The sequence below is a fragment of the Notamacropus eugenii genome, chromosome 1, assembly GCF_028372415.1.
Source record: "Notamacropus eugenii isolate mMacEug1 chromosome 1, mMacEug1.pri_v2, whole genome shotgun sequence".
In the NCBI taxonomy this organism is placed as follows: domain Eukaryota; kingdom Metazoa; phylum Chordata; class Mammalia; order Diprotodontia; family Macropodidae; genus Notamacropus; species Notamacropus eugenii.
In genome coordinates, this window is record NC_092872.1 from 168608559 (window position 1) to 168624406 (window position 15848).

Below are 15848 nucleotides of genomic sequence, written 5' to 3' on the forward strand. Positions count from 1 at the left end.
GAGGCTGTACTTTGAATGTTACATGTTACACACACACACACACACACACACACACACACACACACACATATATATATATATATATATATATACATAGATATATAGATATACATACACTCACACCTTTAGTATTTAGTAGCAGTTTGCTGTCACATCAGTAAATTGTAATGGGTTAAATTGACTGACCAAGAGTTGTGTCTTTCAATGGATTCTTCATCAAACCTCCTTTGGTCACTGAGAAACCAGAATTATGTATGTCTGAACCCAGGTTACATTGTTTTTAAGAAGTAACTACTTACCTTGAAGCCACCCAAATCACCGTCCACTCACAGAATTTCTATAAGCTAACATTTTCTCTTTTCAGAATATACCATACCATGTTCCTCTCCTCTTAGCTAAACTACTGCTCATCTCTAAACTTCTTCATCCCTTTCTTTATAAATTCTTGGCAAATTCTAACTCCTCAGTTACTCTCCAACCCTCCGTACTCCCTGACCATCATCACTATCATGGAGATTCTGATATACCTTTCTGGATCTTGCAACATTAACACACATTCAATGGGACATATATGTGGATTATTCATTTGGAGTAAGCTCATAGATTCTGTAACATAGACAAAAATTTGGTTAAGAGATTGAATTGAGAGATGATGGAAAGGTAGTCCTCTATAGGAGTTCCCATGACTCCAGTTCTGCTGTAGGATGATTATGGTGGGCTAGATAGCTCCTCACAGACTGTAGTGTCCCCAATGGGTTTACTTGGAGTAATTATCCCTCAGAGGGTCAACTGGGTACTCGAGCCTGCAACATTCTTAGCTACTCTTCCATTTATGCCAGTACCAATTTCCTTTGACTAAGAAGCACCATAACCTCTTTGCTATCCTAACTACAGTCTAGGAGATGAAATATTTATAAAAACACTAAAACACAAATTTACTATAAGGATAGTTTTACCTTGACCTACACAATTTTTTAGGTAATTTATTTTCTCAGCTCTCTTCCCTCAGCACCCATAAATTTAACCATGTATGTAATCATGGCAATTTACTATACACAGAATTAAATGATAAGAAAAATAGCCAAGGCATTCCTATGCCCAAATGAAAGTTTTTTACTTTTACAAACATTTATTATCCCTCTCTCCCATGATTTCCCACTTCACTGAGCAATTTTTTTTAAAAAATGCTTACAATAGACACAGGTAGTCCAGCAAAATTAATTTCACTATCTCTCCCTATCATTTTCACTTCCCTCTTAAATCTTTGATGTGGACAGGAAAAACTTTCTAGAACATATTCCCTCAACTCGTGAAGAGAACGTGGTGAGGACATTCTCCACTCTTGGAGAGAAAAGAATTTGAAGAAAGACAAAGCTTCCTCTCTGGATCATGAATGGGATTCATTAAGAGTTCATAATTCCCCAAAACTCTGAAAGATGATAAAAGAGGAAAATGACAAATGTTGGAGGGGCTGTGGGAAAACAGGAACACTAATATATAATTGTTGGTGACTATAAATTAGTCTAGCTAGTCTGGAAAGCAATTTGGGGCTATGCCCCAAAAGTTATTAAATTGGGCATATCCTTTGACTAAGCAATACCACTACTAGATTCAGATTAAAGAAAATCCATAGGCAAAAAATATTTATAGCAGCTCTTAAACAAAACAAAACTATAAACTAAGAAGATACCCACCAATTACATAATGACTAAATAAATTGTGGTATATGAATGCAATTAAATATTTTTCTATGAGAAATGATGAAATGGACAGTTTCAGAGGAAATCAGGAAGATCTCTATAATCTGATGAACATGAACAGACCTAGCAGAACAATTTACACAATGACAACAACACTATGGAGGAAAAAACAACTTCAAAAGACTTTAGAACTCTGATTACTGCAATAATCAACCAGAAATTAGAAAACTAAAGATGAATCACTCCACCCATCTCTTGTCAGAGAGGCAATAGACCTAAAATCCAGAATGAAGCATGTATTGTCGTACATGGCTAATGTGGAAATTTGTTTTGTTGGACTACATTTGTCTATTGCAAGCATTTTTTAAAACTGTTCAGCGGAGTGGGAAATCTTGGGAAGGAGAGATAAGAAATGTTTGTGAAAGTAAAACCAAATTTTAGGAAAGTCGTAGAGTATTGGTTACCTGGCCACCTAAGAAGAACCTAAGCAAAGAAACCCATGCTTGTAGTCTGTCAAGATTATTTTGAATCCTGACTCTTGTCATTCAATATGTTAATTCTCCCATCCAACTTTGTATCTTCTGAAAATTCGATAAGCATTTAATCTATGACTTTATCCAACAAATAGAGACCCCTGGAACACTCTACTAGAAACCTCCCTCAAAGCTGACATAGATTCATTCATGATTGTTCTTTGAATTTGACCATTCAAGCAGTTTATAAATCTAACTACTTCTATTATTATTTAACCCCTATTTTCCATCGTAGCATGAGAGAATTGATTAAGTGTTAGAGGTGGAATTTGAACTCAGGTTTTCCTGACTTTAAACCATTTTATTCACTATGTAATATACTTTTGATTCAAGTTTGGTAATCCTGTTGCAACAGAGCTTCACTAACACTGAACTTCAGTAAATCTACCTTGATTTTAAGCGATAACAGGACTGCTATAGTTTATCAGGAAAAGCAAAAAGTATAACAATATTTATCTGAAAAAAAACCAAAAGGTCCTTATGCTCTGCATCCTGTTTGAACAGATGTTTCTTTCTACAGTTAATTGTTTGTGCCACATATCACCTATATTGTGCAAAACAGATGTTTCTTAACTGTGAGTTTGTTTTTCTCTACTTCCATGTCTTTCTGTATCTTGTTAGTGTATCCAATCAGAATAAAGTAAGCATTTCTTTTGATGTTGATTCTCTTTATGAAAGAAATCCTACAGAAAAACCTAAGGGAGCTTGTACTTAAATATATTTTTCCTGTGTACATCTCCTTTGCAAGTTTTTTTTTTTAAATCTATTGACTGGTGACTGTTTCTTCTCTTTCTTGAAAATTGACCAGACCCAAAGAGTCATCATTAATTAATCAATGTCAGCCTGGTGGCATATTTCTAGCGGAGTGCCTCAAGCATTTGCTTTGCCCCTTGTGCTGTGTGATATTTTTTTAAATCAATGTGTACTTTGGTGAAAGCATAGATAATATACCAAGTTGGATGACAGAGCCAGTAATCAAAATGATCTTAGTAGGCTGGAGGGCTGAAACAAAATCTAGCATAAAGATAGAGAATAAACGTGGTTTAATTAGCATAGAGAACTTGCAGATGAGGAAACACCCTCAACAAATGAGACGGGTTAGACCAGTGATTCCCATTTAATGGTTTGAGAACCCCTTGAGGATTTGTAATCAAGGAGTTCATGCTAAAAATTATTTAATGGTATCTTAAGCAATAATTATTACTGTATTACATTACAAACATTTCCTCTCTGTGACAACAAACATGTGTATGTTTACAACATCATAGGTTTATTTCTGCAGCAATGGTGTTCTCCCAGTCACTTTTTTTTTTTTTTGTATTAATGAGGTCTAAATTTTTTCCATGGCTTTACTACGTTTCCCTCCTCCAGATACCTTACATGTTGATTCCTTAATGTCCCTACAATTTTGTTGTTCCTGACACAGATCTCCTTTATACATACTTCATCCAAATCTAGTTGCTTTCCCCATCTTTAGGGTTTCTTTTTCCTCCTCTATAAGCACATCAGGGACTGTAATTATGGAGCAAGTGTAGTGGCTCCACTAACCTTGATGGAGAAAAGTTTGTTAAAATGGTCTTTTATTTTTCCCCTCTTTTATGTGTGAGTGTGTGTGTGTGTGTAATACTTCTTCCATTTTGATACCCTGGTTGTCTCACCCAATAAAATGTAAGTTCTTTATGAGTAGAGATTGCTTCATTTATTGTACTTATATCTCCAGGGCCTGGAACATTATAGGCATTTTATAACTGCTTGTTGATTGGTGATCCTTGAATGCTCTTGGGATGATTTTGCTTAGTTGAATATATTGCCAATCTTTTTTTAAACTGGCTTTACCTTCCACTGATTTGCTTTACAAGATGAGACTGCTCCAAATCATCCATCATCATTCTTTCTTTCATAATGGAATTCATCTAGCTTCATGTTGCCTTTGATAGCCATTTCTTTTTTTTATAAATTAACTTATTTGTTTTCAGTTTTCAGCAATCACTTAAGAAAGATAGATAGACAGACAGACAGAGATGATAGACAGATTATATAGATAGATAGAGATGATAGGTAGATAGATAGATAGACAGATAGATTGATAGACAGAGAGAGATAGATGATAGATGGATAGATAGATAGATCTTAAATTTTCTTCCCCTTCCTCTCCTCTCCCTCCCTGAGATGGCATGCAATCTTATATGGGTTCTACACATACATTCTTATTAAACACATTTTCACATCAGTCATGTTACATGGAAGAATTAAAATGAATGGGAGAAACCAAGAGAAAAAACAAAACAAAATATAACACAAGACAAAATAGTCTACTTCATTCTGTGTTCTAATTCCATAGTTCTTTCTCTGGATATGGATGACATTTTGCCTCAAGAGTCCTTTGGGAATGTTTTAGGTCCTCGCATTGCTGTGAAGGGCTACGTCTATCAGAAACAGTCCTCACACATTTTGGCTGTTACTATGTACAGTGTTCTTCTGGTTCTGCTCCTTTCACTCAGCATCAGTTCATATAAGTCCTTCCAGGCTTCTCTGAAGTCCTTCTGTTCATCATCTCTTACAGCACAATAGTATTCCATTACATTCATAATTCCACAACTTGTTCAGTCATTCCCCAATTGATGGGCATCCCCTTGATTTCCAGTTCTTGGCCACCACAAAGGGAGTTGCTATAAATATTTTGTATATGGGGGACCTTTTCCCATTTTTATGATCTCTTTGGGATACAGTCCTAGAAGCAATATCACTGGGTCAAAGGGTATAGTTCCAAATTGCTCTTCAGAATGGTTGGAAGTCATTTCTTTCCATTGGAAAAGTAAGTCAAATAGTTGGTGATAGTTCTTGACCCTGCCTTATTCAGATTAGTTTGGAGACTCAAGTTTGGGACCAGAACGAAATGAAATATTAATAGCCTACCTAACAGTTAACAAAAGGAAGTTTATTTAGCTAGCCACAGCTTGGAAAAGATACTCAGCAAAAAGACAGCATTGATTCATTTGGATGCCCTCCCCTGTCTCTTTGTTGGCCATGCTGGTCCACCAACAAATGGAAGACCAAGGGAAGACCTCCTGACTGCTGCTTTTTGTATTTAGGCTAGGACAAAGTTACACCAATGGTTCTGGCCTTAGTTCCCTGGACCAGTTAAGTCTCAAGGATAGTTTCAGTACCTTCTAAGGAAAAAAGTAGTCTAGCCTGCGTGAGATAAGACCTTAAGAAGAGCTAGTCTAGCCCAGTCAGAGCCTTAAGAAATCTCTTTCTGGGCTCTTCTGGTCTTCTTGTTGGAGCAATTAATTTGTGTAGATTAAACTTCTAGATGAAAATATTATAGTTAGCAGTCATGACATCTTTGTTCATTTCCTATTTTGATTTTCAATAAATTTTCAAAGTAATTGAGAGTTAAATTATTTTAATAATATATCATATCTCTTTCACATTTTTCTTCCTGGTTTTTGTTACAAATTCTAGTGTTACTTCTAATGACTCAATGGTCTGACTGTACACAGCTCACCCAGGGATAACTCTCACATCAACAACAAACGTTTTCTTATCTAATAAAATATAATCTACTTTGTTCTTTATAAGTTTGGTGCTTATTCGGGGCTGAAAACTTTTTTTAAATAAAGTGTTCATGATATAGACATATCAGGTTTTGGGATAATCTCCAAGTCTTTGGTCTTTCTAATTAATTTTTCCTAAGCAATATTTCTCCCTGTATAGGATGTTCTAAAAGTCTTAGTGTAGTTTTAAGCCATTAAAGCTTAAGTTCTTCTTCTACTTCAACCTCAACAATTGATAGCATGTGTGCTTCAACTATATTCATAGTGATCTTTTGGCAAATACTTAACATTTGTACTGCAATATGTGAGGACCACATGTTCAGTGAGATAATAGTTCTCATACTCTATGGGTCTATACTACTCCACCAATTCCTTTCTTTGCTTCTCTACAGAATACATGATAACCAACCTCCTGTTATTGTTGTTCAGTCATTCAGTTATAACTGACTCTTGATGACCCTGTGGACCTTACTGTCCATGGGGTTTTTTGGCAGAGATACTAGAGTAATTTGCCATTTTATTCTCCAGTGGATGAAGGCAAACAGAGGTTAAGTGATTTTCCAAGGGTCACATAGCTAGTAAGTGTCTGAGGCCAGATTTGAATTCAGGTCTTCCTGATTCCAGGCCCAGCAATTTATTCACTAAGCCATCTAGATACCTCAAAACCAACCTCCCATTTAGCTGCAATTTTCTCCTTTCTTCTGGTTTTATTTATAGCAACAATGTCAAGATTTAGCTTCTCTAGCAACATGTCCAATTATTGGTCATTAGCAAAGGATCTTGTATTTAGGAGTAATAACAGTCAAAGTGAAATGCCTTACACTCTAAAAACTGTAATTCTCATTAGCATTTTTGGTCCCATCCCCATAACTCTACCATTTTGTCACTATCACTGTAGGAGTGGAAGTGGACAACATAGGACTGAAGGCTGTTTTTATTTTTCTTTATTTCATGGGTTGCCATGAACAACAACAACAAAATTTCCCCTGGCAGCCAGCCTAATGGAATTTCCCTATTTGTAATTAGCTAGGTTGTTTCTCAGAAAACAAACTCAGGGCCATATTTATATTACCGATAAATTTATCCACTCTTGCTATAAACAAAACCAGAAGAAAGAAGGAAGTTGCAGCTAAATAGAAGGATAGTTATTGTGTATTCCTTGGAGAAGTGACAGGACTTGGTAGAATGGTATATGCCTCAGGGCTGGCTACAAGACACATTATTTCATGAGACAGTTGATAATTACATATTGCGGTAAAAAAAATATTTGTCAAAAACCACCAAGAATATATTTGCATCTTACATGCCAATAACATTAACTGAGGGTAAAGTGGAAGCCATTCTACAAAGAACTAGATAAGACTCCCCAAATTAACAATAGTATTACTTTTTAAAGTAACAGAGGACAAAAAGCAAAGTATAGCAGAAAGAGCACAGAGTCAGCAGATTTGGGTTCAAATAATAGCTTTGACACTTACTGTCTTTTGAACATGAACAAGTCAATTAACCACTTCATGTCTCATATTCCTCATCTGTAAAGTGAAGTAGTTGGACTAAATAACTGCTGAAGTACCATCTAACTCTATATCTATGATCCTCTGATTCAACTGGAAAGTGGCCAAATAAATTAAAGTACATGAATATGAGGGATTATTACTATGCCAAAGAAACTATGAATTAGAAGAATACAGGGAGGGATGGGAAGACTTCTACGAACTGATGTGAAATGAAGAAACAGAACAGAACAATATACATAATTGACGACAACAATGTAAATGGAAAGAATAACAATCCTCAAAACTGAACACTAATTATAATGACCAAACTTGGATCCAAAGGAGGGATATAGAAATGTGTATCCCTCTTTTCTTTGCAAAAATTAGTGCAGTACATTTCAAATACCAATAGAATTGGTTAAAGTGATGGTTAGTTTTGCTGAAATTCTTTTTAAATTTTATATTGCTGAATTCTTTCTTTTTTACTCTTTGATATAAGTGATGACTTTATGAGTAGGAAAGAGGAGTAGTGTATGCTGGGAAATTAAGGTGATGTGAACACAAAAGATATCAATAATTTGTTAAAGAAAAAAGAAAGTTGCCAAACACAGCTCAATGTGAAGCCTATGAAAGATGTTCATTTTTAATTGGGGTGATAAGGGAAGACTTTTTATGTGGCATTTGACTGAGACTTTAAAGACAGTGAAGAATTCAACAGGTAAAGACAGGGAAGAAGGATATTCCAAGTATTGTAAACAGGTTGAACAAAGAGTGGAATGTACATTTGCAAGAGAGAGAAGTGTCCAGTTTGGTTGGAATGTAGAGTATGAGTAATGAAGCAAAATGAGATAAGGCTGAAAAAGTAGGGTGATGCCAAGGTATAAGGGACCTTGAAGAGCAATTTGAATTTATTTGCAAAGAAATAGAAAACCACTGAAGGCTTTTGAGTAGAAGAATGACACAACCAAACTTAATGAATAAGAAAATGTATCTAGCTACTAATATGAAGAATTAGACTGAGGAGAAAATAGATTTGGGAAAAATCTGTAAGGAGGCTTCTATAATAATCTAGGTAGGAGGTAATGAAAGTCCAAACTAGACTAATAATAATGAGGATAGAGAGAGCATGACATATATGAGAGATGGGACAGAGATGGAATCAATACAGACTGGATATGAGAAGTGATAAAGAGGAGACAAGTCAAAGATGATCTCAGAGTGAAGAACACAGGAGACTAGAGGGTACAACAAACAGAAATAGTGAGGGCAGAAGAGAGATCAGGTTTAGGGAGGAGACAATAAGCTTGGTTCTGAATATATTGAGTTTGAGATGCCTCTGGGACATCCAGGTAAAGATGAGCAGGTGGAGATGAAGATAGCGGGTCAAAAGAGAGGGTAGAGCTTAAGATGCAGTCATCTGAATAGAAATTCTAATACCTCTGTAATCTGCCACCACCCTCCATTTGCAGTCTTATATCATGTTACTTCTTTCTAAGCACACTATACTCCAGCTAACTGGAATACTCTGTACTTACTGAGGCTTTCCTCATCTTGAACCTATGCCAGGAATGTCCTTACCTTCTTTGTTTCCAATTCTTACCCCTCCTTTATAACCTTACTCAGATTCCTCTTCCATGAAACCTTCCTTTGACCTATTGATCAGTAAGGATCTTCCCACTTGGAATTCAAAGAATGCTTTGTTTTGTAATTTCCTAAATCATTTATTATATGCATAAAAGATATGTGATCTCTTCAGCCTGTGGCAACTCCCTGGACTAATTTAGATGCAACCTGTCCATAACTTATCATTTAGTATCTGGGAGTTGCCTGAAGAGATGCTGAGAGGTAAAGTACATCTATTAAGTGTTGGGCAGGATTTGAACCAAGGTCTTTATGACTCCTAGTACAATATTTTATTCTCTGTACCCCACTGCCTATCATGTAATATACTGCATGTTATAGATTTATGTTAGTGCTTCATGTCCCAATTAGACTCATTAGTTTTGTGACAGTAGGAACCATCTCTTATTTAAAACTACTAATCTCCTTCATGAGCTAGGATGATACTTCACACATCCTATCTTTTAAAAAAATGTGGCTTGTGACTAATTGACTCCTTAGAAAGATTTCATTGTGCCTTTAGTATCTCACTATTCTGATCTTGTAAAATACCACATTTATCATGTCACTAACCTGCTTCTATAACTTTAACGGATTTCCACTCTCTATAGGAAAAGTCAAAACTCCTTAGCCTGGCATTCAAGGCCCTTCATGATCTAAATTAAATTACCTTTTGAATCATATATCTTACTAATTCCCTAAAGGACAGCTAGATGGTGTGGTGGATAGAGCACCAGCGCAGGAGTCAGGAGGACTTGAGTTCAAATCTCACCTCAGACACTTGACACTCACTAGCTGTGTGACCTTGGGCAAGTCACTTAACCCCAATTGCCTCATCCTGGGTCATCTCCAGTCATCCTGATGAATATCTGGTCAATAGATTCAGATAGCTCTGGAGGAGAAGTGAGGCTGGTGACCTGCACAGCCCTCCTTCACTCAAAACAAAGTCAAGTCAATTCCATAAAGAAATACCCTACTTCAGCCTAATTATTCTACTGCTGAATCTTTTAATTATATACCTAAATTCTCCTCATCCTCAAGGTCCAGCTTATATCCCAACTCTTCCCTGATCATCCCAGTGGGAAGTAAGCTTTTCTACTTACTATCCTTATTTTCTTTACCATCTTTTCAGCATTTATCTTTACTGAAAGATATTGTGGATTATCTTTTCATAGGGATTTATGTGTTACACAATATTTTTTTCCAATGCTTCCTTCCCTTCCCTTCCCTCTACAGTTCTGGAACCATGATAAGACTGATTTTGCCATTGTTCCTGGAAGCAGTGTGTAAGTATTCTTGCCAATGGCTCCACCCTCCATCCCTGTAACTTTCAAGACTGAAGAGGGTAGGCCCCTTCCTAGCTTCTCTGGGTATCCTCTGACTCCCTGATACCATGTATGTTGTCTCCTCACACTAGTAATCTTATTGAGGGGAGGGATTATATTTGACTTAGTGTTGAATCCCCACCCTTAGCACATAGTCAGTGTTTAATAAATGCTTTTTCTGTTCATTCATAATAAGCTTTTTGAACTGGGATAGTATCTAATGCCCATTATATCCATTAGTGCTGAACACAGTGAATTTTTTACATATTAGATGTTCAATATGGATCTGACGATTTCCTCAGTGAAACAGAAAGAGCATCTGCATAAGGAGATTTAAAGTTGAATGGTCTGATAACAGCCCAGTGATGGAATACTACAACAGAAAGGCTAGGGGCCAAATGTTCTAATGATTTGAGCATTAATTACCTGGGCAGTAACCCTATCTTAGGATTCAAAGAAGTAGGAACTTGATTTTTATCATTGGAATTAAAAGTGACTCTAAGAAGAAATATATATGGTGAATAAAAAGGAACCATTTTTAGCTATTCACCTTTCCAACACTGCCTATTATATCTGATGGTGAGATGCTCTTAAACATTTTGATTTCTTATGTCATTGTAGGTCTATGATTTTATTTTAGGTCGTCTTGCTCTTGAATTTGGAAGGCCAGAGCTAGGCATAAATGATGTCTTGTCTTTCTCCTCCCTTCCTCCCACTAGTCTATAAAGAACCGCTGAGTCCATTATTAAGATGAGGTTAGCATGGAGATCAGATTAAGAGACCCTTTGAATCCACTGCTTAGCTCTGACAAGGCGAGACTATGACATAATGATACTGATTTCACAGACTACATATGAAAATTGACCGTATTACTTAAATGTCTTATCATGAGTTTCTCTGTTACATGTCATTTACTAAATTATATTCTTTATCATTTTCCTACCACTTAGTACTTAACTCTCAAAATCTTTAACTAGAGAATCTTCTGAATCTACCTTATGTAGATAACTCATAAGGAAAAGAATATTTCTGACTCGACATGGAAAGCAAATACTGTTAGGAAAAAACTATCACAAATCCATAAACATTAGTTACAGGAACTACTGATGTACCCAACATACAGAACATAGATAGTTCTGATACAATGCATGCTGTAAAAACCTTGGATTTGTTCCAACACAATTTAAAGAACAATTTGAGCCTAACGTGAATTTTGTGTTTGCTTATATTAGATTTCCATCATTAAGAAATCTGTACTCAATGGTAGGGAGAGCATCAAGGGGTTAATCTCTAGGGTGGGTTGGAGGAGAGACACTGCTAGTATGCCTTAGAGCCTGTGGGAAGAGGAGAGGTCTGGCTCCAACAAAGAGATCTGTGACCTGGGATTCAATGAGAGCTTCTGGGGCTGGTGCACACTGGAGGAACTAGAAGTTGGGGCTAGGAGAGACAAGCAGGGAAGGAAAAGGAAGTTAGGAATACGCTCAATCTGCTCCCCATCCCTACCCTACAATAAAGGAGATAATGATCCAACCCCTTTCATCCCCATCACTGCCAAACCACCTGCCCAGGGGAAAGTCTAATCAGAGATGGTAGGGGTGTACCTCAGTGAAATTAGGCCCAGAACTGTATGTGTCAGAGGACAGGGTCCCCTAGGAAATCTCACAGAAGAGGCCATACCAAAGTTCACCCATGGGGTGATCACATCCCCTCACTGGGCAGTAGCTGGCCTTGTCAGTAGCCAAAAGACCATTCTAGGGTTTCCTCATGTAACAGTCACAGTGGCTTCCCTTGGGGCCAGATTTGAGTGTTTTGCCCATAACACTATTTTCCCAATAAGCCCTGTGGTTTTTATTGTGTGAATTTTGCAAAAGGGGTAATTTTTAGGAACACATATGTCACTATAGCAGAACTGCCTTACTACACTAGTGTTATTGAGGTACATAGGTCAGTAAAAATTAATTCCATGGAAACCGAAAGAACAAGCGATTTTTTTTCGGTCATAGAAAGAACACAGAGAAGTGAAGGGAGTTTGCCCCTGCCTCTGCACCACATTGCCTCCTAGCAACCTATTGTATAAGTAGATCTTCACAGGACTGAGAAATAAGCGTCCTAGTCAAGATGGGAGCCAGTTCAACTTTGGCAAACAACTAGAGCTATGCCCGTACCAGATATGGGTAGGTACAACCCTCTTTTCTATTATCTTCATGAGGAAGCATGTTGCTTCTTAAAATTGCTTTGTAAACTGGCCCCTTTATACCTTTCCTCTTCTTATATTTCGTTGTCCCTCATGCTCTATGATCCAGCAAAGCTGTCCTGTGAGCTGTTCTTTGAAAAGGACCCTCAGTTTCTCAACTTTGCATTGTCTGGCCCCCATGCCTAAAATGTTCTGCCTTGACATTTCTGCATCCTGGCTTCTCTGGTTTCCTTCAAAACAGAGCTCATGTCTCACCTCTGCAAGACACTATTCCCAGTTCCTTAAATGCTAGTGCCTACTCCTCCCATACTACCTTCAATCAATACTATATAAATTTTTTATGTACCTAGTTGTCTCCCCCATTAGGATGTACACTCTTAAAGGGAAGGGACTATTTTTTGCTTTTCTGTCTCCAGCACTTAGCATAGTACTTGGCACATAATGAACACTTAATAAATATTTGTTGTCTGTCCTATTATTCCTCCATGTAATGTAGTCATACAGAAATATCAGAAGATTGAACTCTAAGAAGCTATTAAAATCAAAGGCAAACAATTTACAAGCCATCTCATAAATGATTTCCAATGGAAATGTTTTATAGAACTGAAACAGTATGCTTAAATAGAAAAGAATAAGAACCCACAGAGAGGGGAGAAAACAGGAGCCCAAAGACAAAGAAGAAAACAGATGTTTCTATCTGGGAGTGATACTGGAAGGCTGCTCAGGGCAACAGGAGCCACAAAGAAGAGATTTTTCTGTCCTTTCACGACTCCTCCTCTGCTGTGCTTTCTCCCACATCTCATTTTGAGTTGCTTTCACATAACTATGTTTTGAGAATTCCTAAACTGGAAAAATGGCCCCTTTCTGGAACTTTTGGCTGAATCTTGCTTCCCTGGTGGAGAAAACTGAATCTGCAAATTGTGAACCCATCTGGATTCTGCTCATCACAGCTGCTTTTGTGGCTCTGAACCAAGTTTGAGAAAAGTCTTGCCTGATCTCCACAAGCCATTTCATGTTTTCCTTTACCCACCAAGTAATCTGTTTCCCTAAGCAAAGGAAGAAGCTAACTCTCATTGGACTGGAACTGTTTGACTAGCACATGTGCGGACATGTGTAAGACAACTGAGAAACACTATATAAAGACACAGCAACAAGGAAATTGTAGCTATAACTCTTAAGATACAAAAATATCCAAGAAAATGAAAACATTAAGATCTTCCATTATAAGGCCACAATCTGTTAAATATATAAAATTCCAGAGTAATATGTTTCTTCTTCACACACTGGCAACCTTGCCTTGTAGATTGAGTCCTGGATTCAGGAGTGAGACCTGGGATCAAATTCTGCCTCTCCCACTCATTGATATAACCAGTGATGGGCAGGAGCATCTATTCTGGCCCCTTGCAGGGGGCTACATGCTCTGACCTTCTGCTAAAAGTATTCACAGTAGCTTTTGTTTGGTTCTCAAGACTAGGAGTTGAGTCTAAATTGATTAATGACTGGGGGAGGAAGAGTCTCCCACTAAGTGGACTACCAAGCTGGTTGCTTGAGATTCAGTTACCCTGAAGCAACAGTGACTATGCATGCAGGGCAACAAGAACATGCATTTGCCTAAGCAAGCTTGAAACTAGACCTGCTTCCTAACAATTTCAGCTATCCAAAAGTGGTTCCTGTTTGCAGAGGTGGTAGGTTCACCCTCTTTGGCAGTCTTCAAGAAGAGGCTGGACAATCACTTATTTGGTATGTTATAGGGCTGGATTAGACGTCCACTAGAGGTCCCTTCTAACTATCATTCTGCAATTCTATGATTCTCTCAGGAGTTCTCTATGCCACTCAACACAGCATCTGTTGCAACTCTCATCTCTCCTCAAACCTCCCATAGCACCCCAACTTCCACCTTCTGCTAAGAACCTGGCAGCATGTCTTTGAAAAAAAGGAGATGATTCATCAAAAGTTTCCTCTTTTCCCCTTCCCATTTCACATCCCTCTGACATTATCTTCCCCTTAGTTCTTCTCTATCATTTTAGTCTCCAGTGAAGAGGTAACTCTTCTTGCCAAGGCAAACACATCTACATGTTCCCTTGAACCCAACCCCTCCTCATTCCTATAGCAGATGATCCTCAATACTTTTTCCACTCTCTCCCTCATCTTCAATCTCTCCCTATATCTTGTCTCCTGGACTGCAGCCTACAAACATGCCTCTGTTTTTCCCAACCTTAAAGAAACAACATTTGAGCCTAGCATCCCTGTTAGCCATCTACACTAGCTGCTTGCACTTCTCTCAGTCATTTAAACTCTCAGCAATCTGGTTTCTGATCTTAACATTCATCTGAAACTGCTTTCTCTCCAAAAATATTAATAAGCTTTTTAAAAAATCACTTTTACTTTTTGAGCTCCAGATTCTTCCTCCCACCTCCCCTTCCCATTAAGCAATAAAAAACAAAACCATTACAAACTCAATGATTTCTCAATTGCCAAATCTAATCAACTTTTCCCAGCCTCACCCATTTTTAATCTCTCTGGGATATTTGACACTTGATCACCTTCTCCTACATACTCTCTCCTCCTTAGGTTTTTATGACATTGCACTCTCTTGGTTTTCCTTATATTTAGCTGATTGCTCCTCAGTCTCCATTGCTGGTTCTTAACCCAGGTCATAGCCGCTAACCATGGATATCAACACTTCTAAGGCTCTTCTCTTCCTCTATACTTCCTCACTTGGTGATCTCAAGAGTTCCCATGTGTTCAATTCTCACTCCTATGCAAATGATTCCCAGATCTACATATCCAACCTTCATCTCTCTCTTGAGTGCCAGTCCTTCATCACTAAATCCCTTTTGCATATCTCAAACTCAACATGTCCAAGACAGAACTCTTTTCCTCTCAAGCCTTCTCTCTTCTAAATTTCCCCTTTACTATAGAAGGCACTATCACTCTCCATTACCCAATTTTGCAAGCTCAGTGTCATTCTTGACTACTCACTCTCTCTTACTTCCCATATGCAATCATTTGCCACATCTTGTCATTTCTGACTTCAGAAGTCTTTGTGATGTATTTGCTACAGCCTCTTTGCCGCCTTTTTTGTTGCATCAATGTTTATTAGAGTTATTATTCTATAGTTCTATTTAAGAAGGAAAAAATAAAGACAAAACCTAGGACCAAATGAAGAAGGGAATTCTTTCAGACATCCCAAGAACAATGAAATCCAATATTACACAAACTGTTTGCAAAAGCAAGAACCAACAAATTCCTTCTCTGATACAAACATGGTCTAGATATATAGTAAAAAAGAAGAAAAGGGAGGAAGGAAGGAAGGAGAGAAGGAAAGAAAGAAAAAGAAAAAAGTTAAGAAAGAAAGAAAGAAAATGACAAATATTGGAGGTGCTGCTATAAAATAAGCATACTTATGCTTGTGGAGCTGTG